The sequence below is a fragment of the Macrobrachium nipponense genome, chromosome 5 (assembly GCF_015104395.2).
Source record: "Macrobrachium nipponense isolate FS-2020 chromosome 5, ASM1510439v2, whole genome shotgun sequence".
In the NCBI taxonomy this organism is placed as follows: domain Eukaryota; kingdom Metazoa; phylum Arthropoda; class Malacostraca; order Decapoda; family Palaemonidae; genus Macrobrachium; species Macrobrachium nipponense.
The window spans coordinates 106,726,804-106,739,103 of NC_061107.1; the positions used below are offsets into that span (position 1 = coordinate 106,726,804).

The 12,300-nt window shown below is 35.8% G+C and overlaps 1 protein-coding gene and 1 pseudogene across 1 annotated transcript in view; both read left to right on the forward strand.

The window, feature by feature from the left end:
* Positions 1–12,300, forward strand: part of LOC135215884 (ras-related protein Rab-18-like) — a 45,290-nt pseudogene that overhangs the window by 10,743 nt on the left and 22,247 nt on the right.
* LOC135215136 (CCN family member 5-like) overlaps positions 9,191–12,300 on the forward strand; it is a 68,469-nt gene continuing 65,359 nt past the window's right edge. The window contains exon 1 of the mRNA XM_064249582.1: positions 9,191–9,454. The gene's annotated coding sequence lies outside the window, so the exon portion shown is untranslated. The remainder of the gene's footprint in view (positions 9,455–12,300) is intronic.

The following is a 12,300-nucleotide window of genomic DNA, read 5'->3' on the forward strand; positions in this document are numbered from 1 at the left end:
GTCCTCTTAAAATGTGTAGAATCGTAATGGAAATAGTCAAGATTTATCGACCCCTATTTTCAGGGCCTAGGTACCACAGCCACCAAGGAATACCGAAAATCCGCGACATATTGGAAACTTCCCCCCCCCTAAAAATATTTATAACTGCCTATCTTATTAATAGCTCAAGCACCAAATATACCTTAGACTATCGTTCGCCAACACTTTAATTTCATTTTCATACCGTTTCAATATCACTTTAGTTTTAGTATCATTTTAATGTCATTTCAATATGTATAATTTCTGAGCATGTATCTGTAACAGGTGAGAAAACTGGTTTAAGCGGCAGCCAACAGCGTTTGTGATAAGGAGGTCTCTTCGGTACTGTAAAGGGGTCCCTCTTGAACCTGGAGGGGAGAAAACTGGTTTTATACCGGCCAAAGCTTAAAAAACTGTTTCTTTCCACATGAGTCTCTCTCTGTGATTTATTATTTAATCCTGTTATCATTAATCTTATTACGATTATATATTACAAGTACAGTATTACTATCATTAATATAGTATTATCACTTAATCTTATTAAGCTTATTATTTGAAAAGTAGTACGTTTTTATTACCTGTATTAATACAGGTACAGCCTTATTTATTAATTATTTAATCTTATTATTTAATCTTGTCAACCTTAATATTGATATTTGAAAATTAGCTAATAATTTTTTATCATAATAAATGTATTTAGTCACGAAAATAACCTAAGAATATAATAATTAGTGAATATTGCTCAACAAAAACAAAATTCGTGAAATACCGAATTTTCCTCAATTTATTGAAAAATAAATTCCACAAAAAAAAATCCTAGAATGAATGAAGCCGCTATTACTGAACCATGAGAAAAACGGGGTCCAATGTTTACACCAAATATACTATGTATGTCAAAAGAATAATGTTTAGAGAACGAAATCTACTGGAAAAATGTTGAAGAAATTTTGTGCCGAGTGTAAATAACTATTAAATGTGGCAAAAGCAAAGGCAATACTTTCACTGCAGCATAATAATACATGGTGCGGACCTCATGTAACCCTGAAGGTAGATTTATGCGTATAGGACGCAGCTTCAGTTACCATATGAATGGATGGTGTCCTCTTTTTTTTACCGGGGCTACAAAGAGAAGATAATGCAAGAAAAGTATAGGACTGGTGAGAGATGAACTGAAAATGGGGCTTCATCAGAACATAATCATGACCATGAGTGGAAGGACTGGTCTGGATATTGTCAATAACGAAGTGGAGGGAGAGAATAGGAGACTCAGAGAATCACCACAGAAGGTTGGAGACAACAGGTATAAAGCAAAAAAATAAAAACTGAAGAAATAAAGGGGTCAGCAGAAAGGAGAGAAGCCATAAGCAGAAAGTTTAGAGATTACCATAGGGAGATTAAGTTTGAAGACAGATAAGTCTCTGGAATACATTTTAGCCAAAATGCTTGCATCAGTTATTAATAAATGTGTATGTTGCTGAGGAAGCAGTCGACCTTTTAAGTCACTAACCCCTCCGTCATTGCTCAGTTTGCTTTCTACCGTGGTTCTAAATATCTCATACCTCTCTCTTTCAGATATTATTATTATTATTTTATTTATTTATTTATTTGCTCTATCACAGTCCTCCAATTCGACTGGGTGGTATTTATAGTGTGGTGTTCCGGGTTGCATCCTGCCTCCTTAGGAGTCCATCACTTTTCTTACTATGTGCGCCGTTTCTAGGATCACACTCTTCTGCATGAGTCCTGGAGCTACTTCAGCCTCTAGTTTTTCTAGATTCCTTTTCAGGGATCTTGGGATCGTGCCTAGTGCTCCTATGATTATGGGTACAATTTCCACTGGCATATCCCATATCCTTATTTCTATTTTCAGATCTTGATACTTATCCATTTTTTCCCTCTCTTTCTCTTCAACTCTGGTGTCCCATGGTATTGCGACATCAATGAATGATACTTTCTTCTTGACTTTGTCAATCAACGTCACGTCTGGTCTATTTGCACGTATGGGAGAGATGTTATTTCCGTCTATCGTTCTTTGAACATATCTGGTTCTTAGGGCCTGAAGATTATCAGGTATTAAGTGCAACCTTAATGTTCTTAGACAGTCTTTTATTATAAGTAAGAGACCTCTCAGAGATTAAAAAGCTACTATCACAAGTTATTGCTAAATTCCAGTTCCATTTTACCTCTCGTCTGTAACTAGTCATCCTATGACCCGGCTGACAATTGCACGTGTTTGAAAACTATTATTACGTTCACTGATATCTTTTGAAATCACTGCATCACCAATGGGCGGCCTGAATGATTGCAAATTGAAGAAAATTATTATTCACGTTTGAATTTTATTAAATATACATGAGGATGCATGTACCATAACATTTATTCAAATCGAGTCGACACACACACGCGCACAAAGAGAAAGAGAGTTTAGAGAGAGAGAGAGAGAGAGAGAGAGAGAGAGAGAGAGAGAGAGATTCAATGTAAACTAAAATAAGCTTGGTAACTTTCGAAGCGACCAAAAAGTTATGGCGTAAAACAAATCCTTGTAAACCCAGACAGATGGCTATTTTCCTCTATACCCTGGAGAGATTGCCTCCTATGAACACGTCTGGCTGTATATTTGGCCAAGCATTGCAAAAATGCTAATCATGAAAAATACAGCAAATGAAACATAAAAAAAAAGAAAGGCTTTGTTTGTGAAGGTACTTTCACGAAAAAACTTCATGAAAAATGTTATGAATAGGTACGAATAAAAGTACTAAAACAGATAAAAATCTGACGGGAAACTGGCGTTAAACTCTGTTGTATTACTAATAAAGTCAGGAAAGTTCTGTTAAAAAGTGCTAGTATATATAATTAATATTTAATATATATCTTCCACTGATGCTGTAGAAAAAATATTCGTCTCTTGCAAAATACCTATGTTAACAAAACACCTATGAAAGTTCAAAAATTTTTACTCACCAGCAGAGCTGTTTAACTTGCAAGATTTCCTACCTACACATTTTTTCATTTTAAGTAACTTGAATTAGAAGTTTACGGGCTTATAAATTCATACGTAACGTGAAAATAACTTCATGAAAATTATATTAATTCTGAATAGTTTTATATATTTATACACATTTTCACAATAAAAAGAAACTCCTGGCTTTCAGCAGCGATGATTATCAGGTGATTAGTTTTTGTTTCGCTGATTCATACTCCCTGTCACACTTTCTAGTCGTCAAAATAGATCACCAAAGAGCATTTCAATAAATTGCTAATGCCATTTTCTATTTTAATAGTTATCTAACAAATGCTACTCATGAAAAGAATGGAGTTCTTATCAACTCGCACGGTTTCGTTGTCAAATGTCAGCTTATGTTTTAGGTCTGCATGCAATAACAGCTGTAACCGATGTTTCCACTTTCAAGGAATTTTAGCGTCGTCCAGGAGAATCTCAAGAAATTGACTAAATAAAGAAAATTTCAAGAATATGTTATGTTTCTTCGGAAAATGACGCGGAATTTTAACGTTTCAGAAATATTCATGAAAATATGATTTTCTTAAAAATTTTCTCATAATCATGCATTCTGAGAATCTCAAATATATACTGCTGGTTAAATCATATCTTTAACATCAGGGAGCATTATAGACTCCATCTTATTAATATATACTGAGTGTCTTCTAATTATTTCACAAGTATACTACGACTCGTAGCACCTATTTCATTGTATTTCTACCTGCATGATATTTATTTCGCCCCTGTCACCTGTGACAATTCGCTCTCGATGTGCTACCTTAGGTCAATTAGGAATTGATGCAAATTACATACTCTCATCACACACACACACACACACACAAAAAGGAGCCTTTACTTCTATTTGTCCAGTTGCTGTTAAATAGCTCAATCAGTCACTAACGCAGTGAAGCAGCCATGCTTACTAATGATAACATTTGCATATTTTGGCTATGATTCAACTATATGATTCAATTTATTGTTTGTTTATGAGTCAACTATATGATTCAATTTATTGTTTGTATGTTTGGCGTTTTTACGCTGCATGAAACCAGTGTTATTCAGCAACGGGACCAACGGCTTTACGTGGCTTCCGAACCACGTCGAGAGTGAACTTCTATTACCAGAAATACACATCTCTCACTCCTCAATGGAAAGCCCGAGAATCGAATACGCGGGCCACTGAGGTGGCACGCCAACACCATACCGACCACGCTACTGAGTCGATTTAAATTCATTGTTAAGAAGCATCTCGATGATATAACTGAATGTGAGGATGATGCTGTTTGGTAATGGGGTGGAGAATTCATCACGATTTTTCCTGGAGGCAACTAATAAAATCAGTAATAGTGATTGAGAGTTATTATGATACGGATAAAGAGCGACATGGAAAAGTGCAACCTGTGGAGAGAAAGAGAGGAGGGCGGGGGGTGGAGGGAGGGGGGGGGGGGGGGAACGAATTTAAGCAAAATTCGGAGACATGTGGTTGACAATTCTGCCTTCAAATCACGAGTGAAGAAAGAAAACGTAGCTGGGAAAGCTTTGAGGTTCTGTAAAGTTTGTATTGTAAAATTTTCATGTGCAAAAACTTCATTAAATCGTCAAGGCCCATATAGGTAATGCAAAAAGGCGTGCATGCTTAGCTAAGTTTAGTCAACTTTTTTTTTAAAGGTATGATTGAAATTAATTAAGGATAATGGAATAGTTGTCAAGGAAAATCCAGGAACGTCAAGGTATTTCGGCCGTCGTTTCAAGGAATTCTCACCGCAGAGTGGGAGCTTCTCTCTGGGCTTCTAAGACATTGTGCTTCAAATGCTGAATCTGTGGCCCTAATCGAAAACAGGTTGTTATTTCCTCGTGGTATTTCTCTCAAGTCATGATATTATTTCTGTATTTCACTTTGCCTTCTCTTACTTCCTAATGAACAGCATATTCTTTGGAAACTTGAATTTCAAGTCAATGGACCCTGTGGGCTTGTTCCATATGAATAGGGTTCATCTTCTGAATAATAATGATTATAATAAATTCTCTAAACTAACCCTGTGCCTATACAGTTCCTCTGCTTCCGGTTGTTTGCCGTTGCATCTGATAAACTTCGACAAAATTCTGGTATCTGTTCTTCCTATCTGCCCTTTTGTGCTGCATATGATGTTAACATGGTTATTATATTTATTCTTAGGATCATTTTAATCACCTCTCATGTATCCTCTGCTCTTTGCAATCCAATCTGATGTTTCGCAATTTCTCAGTGTTAAACCTATTCTCTTTGCACCTGTTCCGTCCTAATTAACTCCTGTGAACGATATGATAATGTGCTTTCCTTCTCAAAACATCTGCAGCTTCTGTTTGTTTCCCTTCGTTATATTTATCTTGAATTTGATCCGGAGACCTGGGGGTCATTTTCTTATGAGTCCTCATCGAAAATGCAGGAGCAATATTTTCTTGCAAGTTCCGTTAGTCCAATCACCTTAACCCTCGCCTTTTGCAAGGGCTTGGGACAACCTTTCAGCGGGTCTTTAACTTGTTTGGTGTTTTATGATCTGATCCCATGGGCTGAGTTACTACTGCTAATAATGATAGTACGAAAAAATAAGAAAGGAGCAGGAATGAATAGTTGTTAAGACGTAGGCAAAAATAAGATGTGAGCGAGAGTGGTATCGATTTCTTATGGCTGAAACGGATACAGAAATCACTTTAGAATTTGAGATTCATCAAATTCCACCAATATTCCTTAATGAGGGGGCTTTCAAAATTCATATTCCACCAAATTCCATCAGAGTTTTGTCGTCCATTCTCGAGATGTATTTATCAGCGCTTGCGTAGAAAGACAGTCACACACAAAAATGAAAATATCACCTCCCGCTTTCACAAACTTTCCTGTGCTTTGAAATGATCTCAGTTGCAAATGGGGAACTTGATAAATGTGTGGATTTTTAAGTTTTCACAATTCACATGCATTGATAAGTGATTTACGATTTATTATAAGATTAATCAGTTAATACATAGTACAAGGACAGTAATCCTTAATTACAGTACTGTCATATTAACGATTAAAAATAAGCCAAAAGAAATATAAATATCAAGGTATGAAGGTAATTAGGACCATATTTGCCTCAATGTTATTTTATCGATAATAGTAACCTAGTCTTGAAGGGATTTTCTTGCGCTCTGTGTTAAACTTATGAAACCGTTTGATATTTACCTTTCCTTATTTCAATCATCTCCAGTTATTCTACATAAATTTCTCTCACACATGTTGCTATCATCCAAGGTGTTAACGGTAATGAACACTGATTTCCACTTGAATTTGAAAAAGAGAATAGCCAGCCTCCAGTACAATTCCAACAGCACAGTTTCTTTGGAAACCTTAATGTTGACCAGTAAGGTGAATTATTAGTGTAGGTTTATAAAAGAACAAGTTTAATTAGGAAACCGTTGTTGGCTTAATTAATACAACCTTTAACTTTGAATGGCTTAATTGAGAAGCTTTTTATCTTCCTTTCTTAGAAAGAGCGTTGCGAGGCAGTTCATTAGACTATTTGCTCATTTGATATTCAAGCGTTCTTTTCATTAGTCAAAGAACGATCCATTGTATTCATACAAATGAAATGAGAAATATTATGATAAAGTGCATTGTGAATATCTCTGATAGAGAAAGACCCAAGGGACAATGCAGAATATGACAAGCACCTATTGGTTTGGAAACAGATAAGCCTTCCCCATTGAGGGATATCGATGATACGCGTTATCGTAAATCTTTTTTATTTCTTTCGTAAGAATACGGTTAAATTTTCCTTCACTAACCAGTACAAAAATATATGAACTTGATCGATAAAATAGGATGGTCGCGTACAAAAGAGAAATGAAAAAGAAAACAAATAAGATGTTTGAGTGCCAGCGAACTGATGCACATACATATAGATATGAATATATGCATTTGAACCCGTGTATTCTTGCACTTATGTAAGCTATTAATTTTCCATGCGAATCATTCATCGTGCTTTAATCTAAATACACCAAGAGCAATCTACCGAACATTTCGAAAGCTTTATTAGAAGCGTAAAAGCCGATGCCCGCTGGTCAGTATTATGTTCGTGCGTATGCGAGTGCGCTCCAGTTACCACGGCAACTGCGAAGTGAGGCTAGGTGTCGTGACATTAATCCCACCGCGCGCGCGCGCACGATAGAGAGAGAGAGAGAGAGAGAGAGAGAGAGAGAGAGAGAAATCATCTTTCCTGCAATGTTAAGGTGGCAGTCATGAGCTTGCAAGAAGAGGGTGGAAGGGACCCTAGGAAAAAACAGAAAACAGGAAGCTTTCGTATAAAATTAATACGAAAGCATACAAAGAAAAAGGAGAGATAGATAAAGGGGTGACAGAAGAACGCAAAATAAAAACTATGGCTTCTCCTAACATTCGTTACTGAACATTTATAAAGATTTGTCTTCGGACAAGTATTAAGTTTTATTGTAATTTCAATCAAGGGTAAGAGCTGCATGTTTACGCTACAAAAATCTAGCTATATATCTGAAAATATACATAGAAAAATAGGAATATGATGAGAGACAATAATTTGTTAATCGTTTTCATCGTATTTAGGGCAGGGGGTGGGGGGGTGGCGTAACTTCTTCCAACAGAGGTGGTATTTTTTCAGTATCTCGTCCAGAACAGATAATTGTTGATATGATAGCTGCAAGACGAAGGCACAACAGTAGCCGCTGCTTCAGTAATCATTTTCTTGCACAGGACGAGAAAAATCGCGCTAAATTTGTTACACCAGTTATACCGGATTCCCGAACCGCTGAGACAATGGATTGTTTATGGTTCCAGTGGCATGGCTGCCACCTGCATTGCTTGCCTGATGGCCATAAAATGAGATGTGTGGCCTCCCAGATACGTCCGAAGGGTTAAAAGAGTATCTGTCACCGCTCATGATGATCAATTAGACCTTTATGCTCCAGTCGAAGATGGCTTTAGGGAAAGCTTTTACTTATGGGAAATCAGTTTGTATAATTTTAACAAAGGTGTTCCAGGATTTGCCCCTTCCAGAGATTGTAGTCTTATATGCGTGTGTTCTTGTTAAAACCGATAAAAAGCCAAATATGAAGAGGTTGTTAAGATGGCAGACAAATGGGAAGTAAACATGATATGAATAAAAATGCCGAAAGGAATTTGCGAAAGGAGAAATGAAAAATGAAATGGGGCAAAGCATGAGTGTTTTGTCAAACGCTTGAACGTGGAACCGTAATGGGACATCATGGGATGATGCTAAGGGAACTTAATCTATATCTTTCATGTAAGACAAGCCACGAAACATTGTAGGTGGCATAAAAGGCAACCTAAAAGTACAAAATATTTGTAAATTATATACCTTTAGTATAGTGTTATTATACCACAAACCTGTCACATGTTTTCTTTTTCTTTTCTTTTTACGATATCACTTTTTTTTATTAGAGAAAATATACAATATTTTATAATTTTAACAGTATTTCATCAGTTATCTTAAATTTATCTGAATTTAACATAAATGTTATCTTGCACATTTTACAAATAATCCATGTATTTCAATGTTAACTTGAATGAGTAACCACTTTCGCGGGGATTGCAGATGAATAAATACTTTAAATCATCGATAAACGCAATGGCAAAATAACTGCTTCCTTTGGTATCTCTTAGGACCTTTTATCGTAAGCATATATATATATATATATATATATATATATATATATATATATATATATATGTGTGTGTGTGTGTGTGAGTGTGTGTGTGTGTGTGTGTGTGTATGTGTGTGTGTGTGTGTCTTGAGTAATTTGCAGCAAACCATTTTTTTCTGCATTGTAATTGTGATTTGTAATGTACTCGTACGTTGAACCACAACGCCCAGCAGACTTGAGGCCACAGTACATAAATCTTTTTATGACCTGGGATTGGTTTACCTTCTGCTCAACCCAATATATATATATATATTAATATATATATATAAATCTATATATATATATATATATATGATATATATATATATATATATATATAATATTAATATATATACATATATATATATCCTTTACATCGAGGGAATGGAGACCGAGTCTAGTGCCGTATGCCACCTAACTCAACGTAACGTATAAAGCCGGGACCGACCACCGATGGCGGTCAGTACGAGTTCTGAGGTGATGGTGTGAGGGAACGCTCGTGAGTGAGCTCCTAATCGCGTGACATGTGACTACAATTCACTACATAGAGAAGTTTGAAGAGTTCGCCATACCTTCTTTCCTGTTTTACAAATATATGTGGTATTGCACATGAAGCAAATACTTTGAAAAAATTCTGACTTCAGTTTCACTTGATCTAGCACTGTCTGATAGTATTCGTGGTGATATCTACGTGTGAAGTTAATTTCTTTGTACTCTGCTTCAACACTTCGTTATAAAGATTGTACCGTAAGTAATAAATTCTCAGTTTGTATTTTCATGCGGATATCATATTATTATCTTAATATGGTTTTTCTAACTTATGAACTAAGGTACTTGTGATTTATTTTTTATTTTTAGCCTATTCTTGAATCCTGTTTTGTTCCTAAACTAATAGTTTAGGTATGGGAATCATCCCAGTTTGGGAAAGTTGTTACCAGAAATTGATAATGACAGATTTGATAGATTTACCAATGTAGTCAACTGGAGTTGCAACTGAAAAACCTGACTGGATATCGGATCGTGTACGAGTTTTTTTTTTTTTTTTTTCATCATTTAAAATAGGTATCGCGCATGAAGTTCAGATGATGCACAGTATTGATTTTGCATAAAACAAAAATTAAAATGTAAAATACTCCGAGAATAGGTATAGTTTTATAAGGTGTAATAATATAGAAATAGGCGGCGGCCGTAAACTATATATCAGTAAACCAGCGCATTATCCATCAGCTATGCAGGACGCAAAGAAAGAAACTATACTCTGTGTTTTTTCATCTGTCCATCTGCCTGTGGTGTTTTTGTATGGTAACACTGCGTCCCGGGCTTTAGATAGTTACGTTATGTGTAAGTTTTAGGTAAATAAAAGGATATCTGGGCGTACATTTGCAACTGAAAAGTGTTTTAATAATTGACTGTATTGCGAATTACACCGTTAATATTCGAAATAGGGTATTATTATAATCGTTGAATGTAAGCTGAATGTAACTATCTAAAGCCCGGGACGCAGTGTTGCCATACAAAAACACCACAGCGGATGGACAGATGAAAAAAAAAACATAGTATAGATGCGCAACAGCAACTGCATGCAATCAGAGAGGGTATACCACCACACCGACTTTCTTCCATCTCCTCCTTTGTACGTCAGAAGTGACTTGAGTGTCCTGACCATCGATATTCAATTGTTTATATTGAGCCAATTTCCCTTGCGTACTTTTATACAAGGCATGTGTGCCTAGGGTAAATGACCGGGCCGCAAACATTCAATCGTTGAAAATTCGCCTTTTCATTCAATGTTTGATTGGTGAAACAGCAAAAAAAAAAAAAAAAAAAAAAATTTTTAAGCAAACCTTTCAAAAGATTAAAGTTTTATTAGCGAAATGAGCTATAGGAACTGGAATAGGCAAGTGAAGTCTTCGTAAAATAAGTGTTCAAGGCAGTTTTGAATCCAATATGGCGTTCCACCTAATAACAATGAATCCTTTCCAGCGCTCATTTAACGGTGTATTTAACACTAATTGCATACACTTCATGTACTGCTTATCGATATTACTCAAGAATTTAGTTGTATTCAGCACAATAAAACAAAATTTTGTTGCCTATACTCAGCCCTAGAGAGTATTTTATACATTGGCCTATACTAGTGAAAGTGTGAGACATGGAATTCCCAGCGGTCATGTGGTTGAACTGAAATGCGTTCCTACCATGTAATCCCGGGGTTTTACTCTTACTGGCATCACAACATACTCCTGTTGCTCTTATTTCACTCAAAATACTACTTAAAATACGAGAGAATGGTTGTTTACTGCACTTCACTCCATCAAAGTAACGAAACTGTGGCGGGAACAACTTTCCAGCCTTTTTGTATATCTGGCTGCCACAAACATCCGAAAGAGAACGACACAAAATTTGAAGTAATCAAGATATTATGCCAGCATTTTCATTATAGCAATTACATGAATGACTGGTAAACTTCTCAAACACGTAATGTGTAGTACGTAGTACATATGAATGTTACCACTGTCTGCAAGAAAGTTAAGTATGACAATTTATATAGGATTGGTACGACAGTCAAGATGTCACGTCACTATTCGAGACGGAAATAAAGGTCCTAATTCCAAAATTATTGTGTAAAATACCGTTATTATCATTTTTTTTTTTACAAAACTTACACTATGCATGCAATATGTATTACACTGTAAAGTATGTAAAAAAAAAAAAAAAAAAAAAAAAAAAAAAAAAAAAAAAAAAAACTATGAAAACGCGAAAATTAGCACGTAATGTTCGCAGCGAAAGCGTTGAAATTTGTATCAGGAATCTGGTTACTTTTTCAACAACAACGATGATTTTCAAAGTAATTATCATGAATACGTAATACATTTACGCAATTCATAACCTTATTCTATTGTTTAACTAATTGTTTAAATATTATCTAGCTCACTGCCGTCCCGAAAATTCACTAGGTTCCCCGCACACGTCCCGATGGCGGCCAGCGTTTACCGTTGTTGTAAAGCAGGGGTTCCTAACATGGGGTACATGTAGCCCAGTGTGCACTTGTGTTCTTCAGGGGGTATTTTATCAGAGAGAATAGCCAGTACTGCGCATACATGATGTAATTCAACATTGAGATTGCGCAATGTAGCGTTTTTTTTTTTTCTTTTTTTAAGCAAAGCTTTTCCGCAAGTTATATCAAGAGTAAGATAAATACCATTTATTTTTCACTAGCATGGAATTTTCCGCGGCTGTAATATGTAGTACCCGTACCTGGTTTGAAAAGATGTGTTGCATCATAATACTTAAAGTTAGGAATTAAGTGAGCCTCGTGCGCTTAGTTTATTGGACGTTATGGATAATTGCAAGAAAAGGTGTATATAATGCAAAATATTGCATAAATTACCTATTTAGTATCTTGAAGTTATTACCGTTAATATTCTTATACCGTCTACACAAACAGATTTCACCGTAAAATGATATTACAGTATCAGTTTCATTGGTTTTATTCTTCACCGTTCAATTTTTAGGGGTACACAGTATCTATAAAAATACCCAGTGGGTACTGAACGTCAAAAAGGGTGGGAGCCCCTGTTGAAAAGGAAACT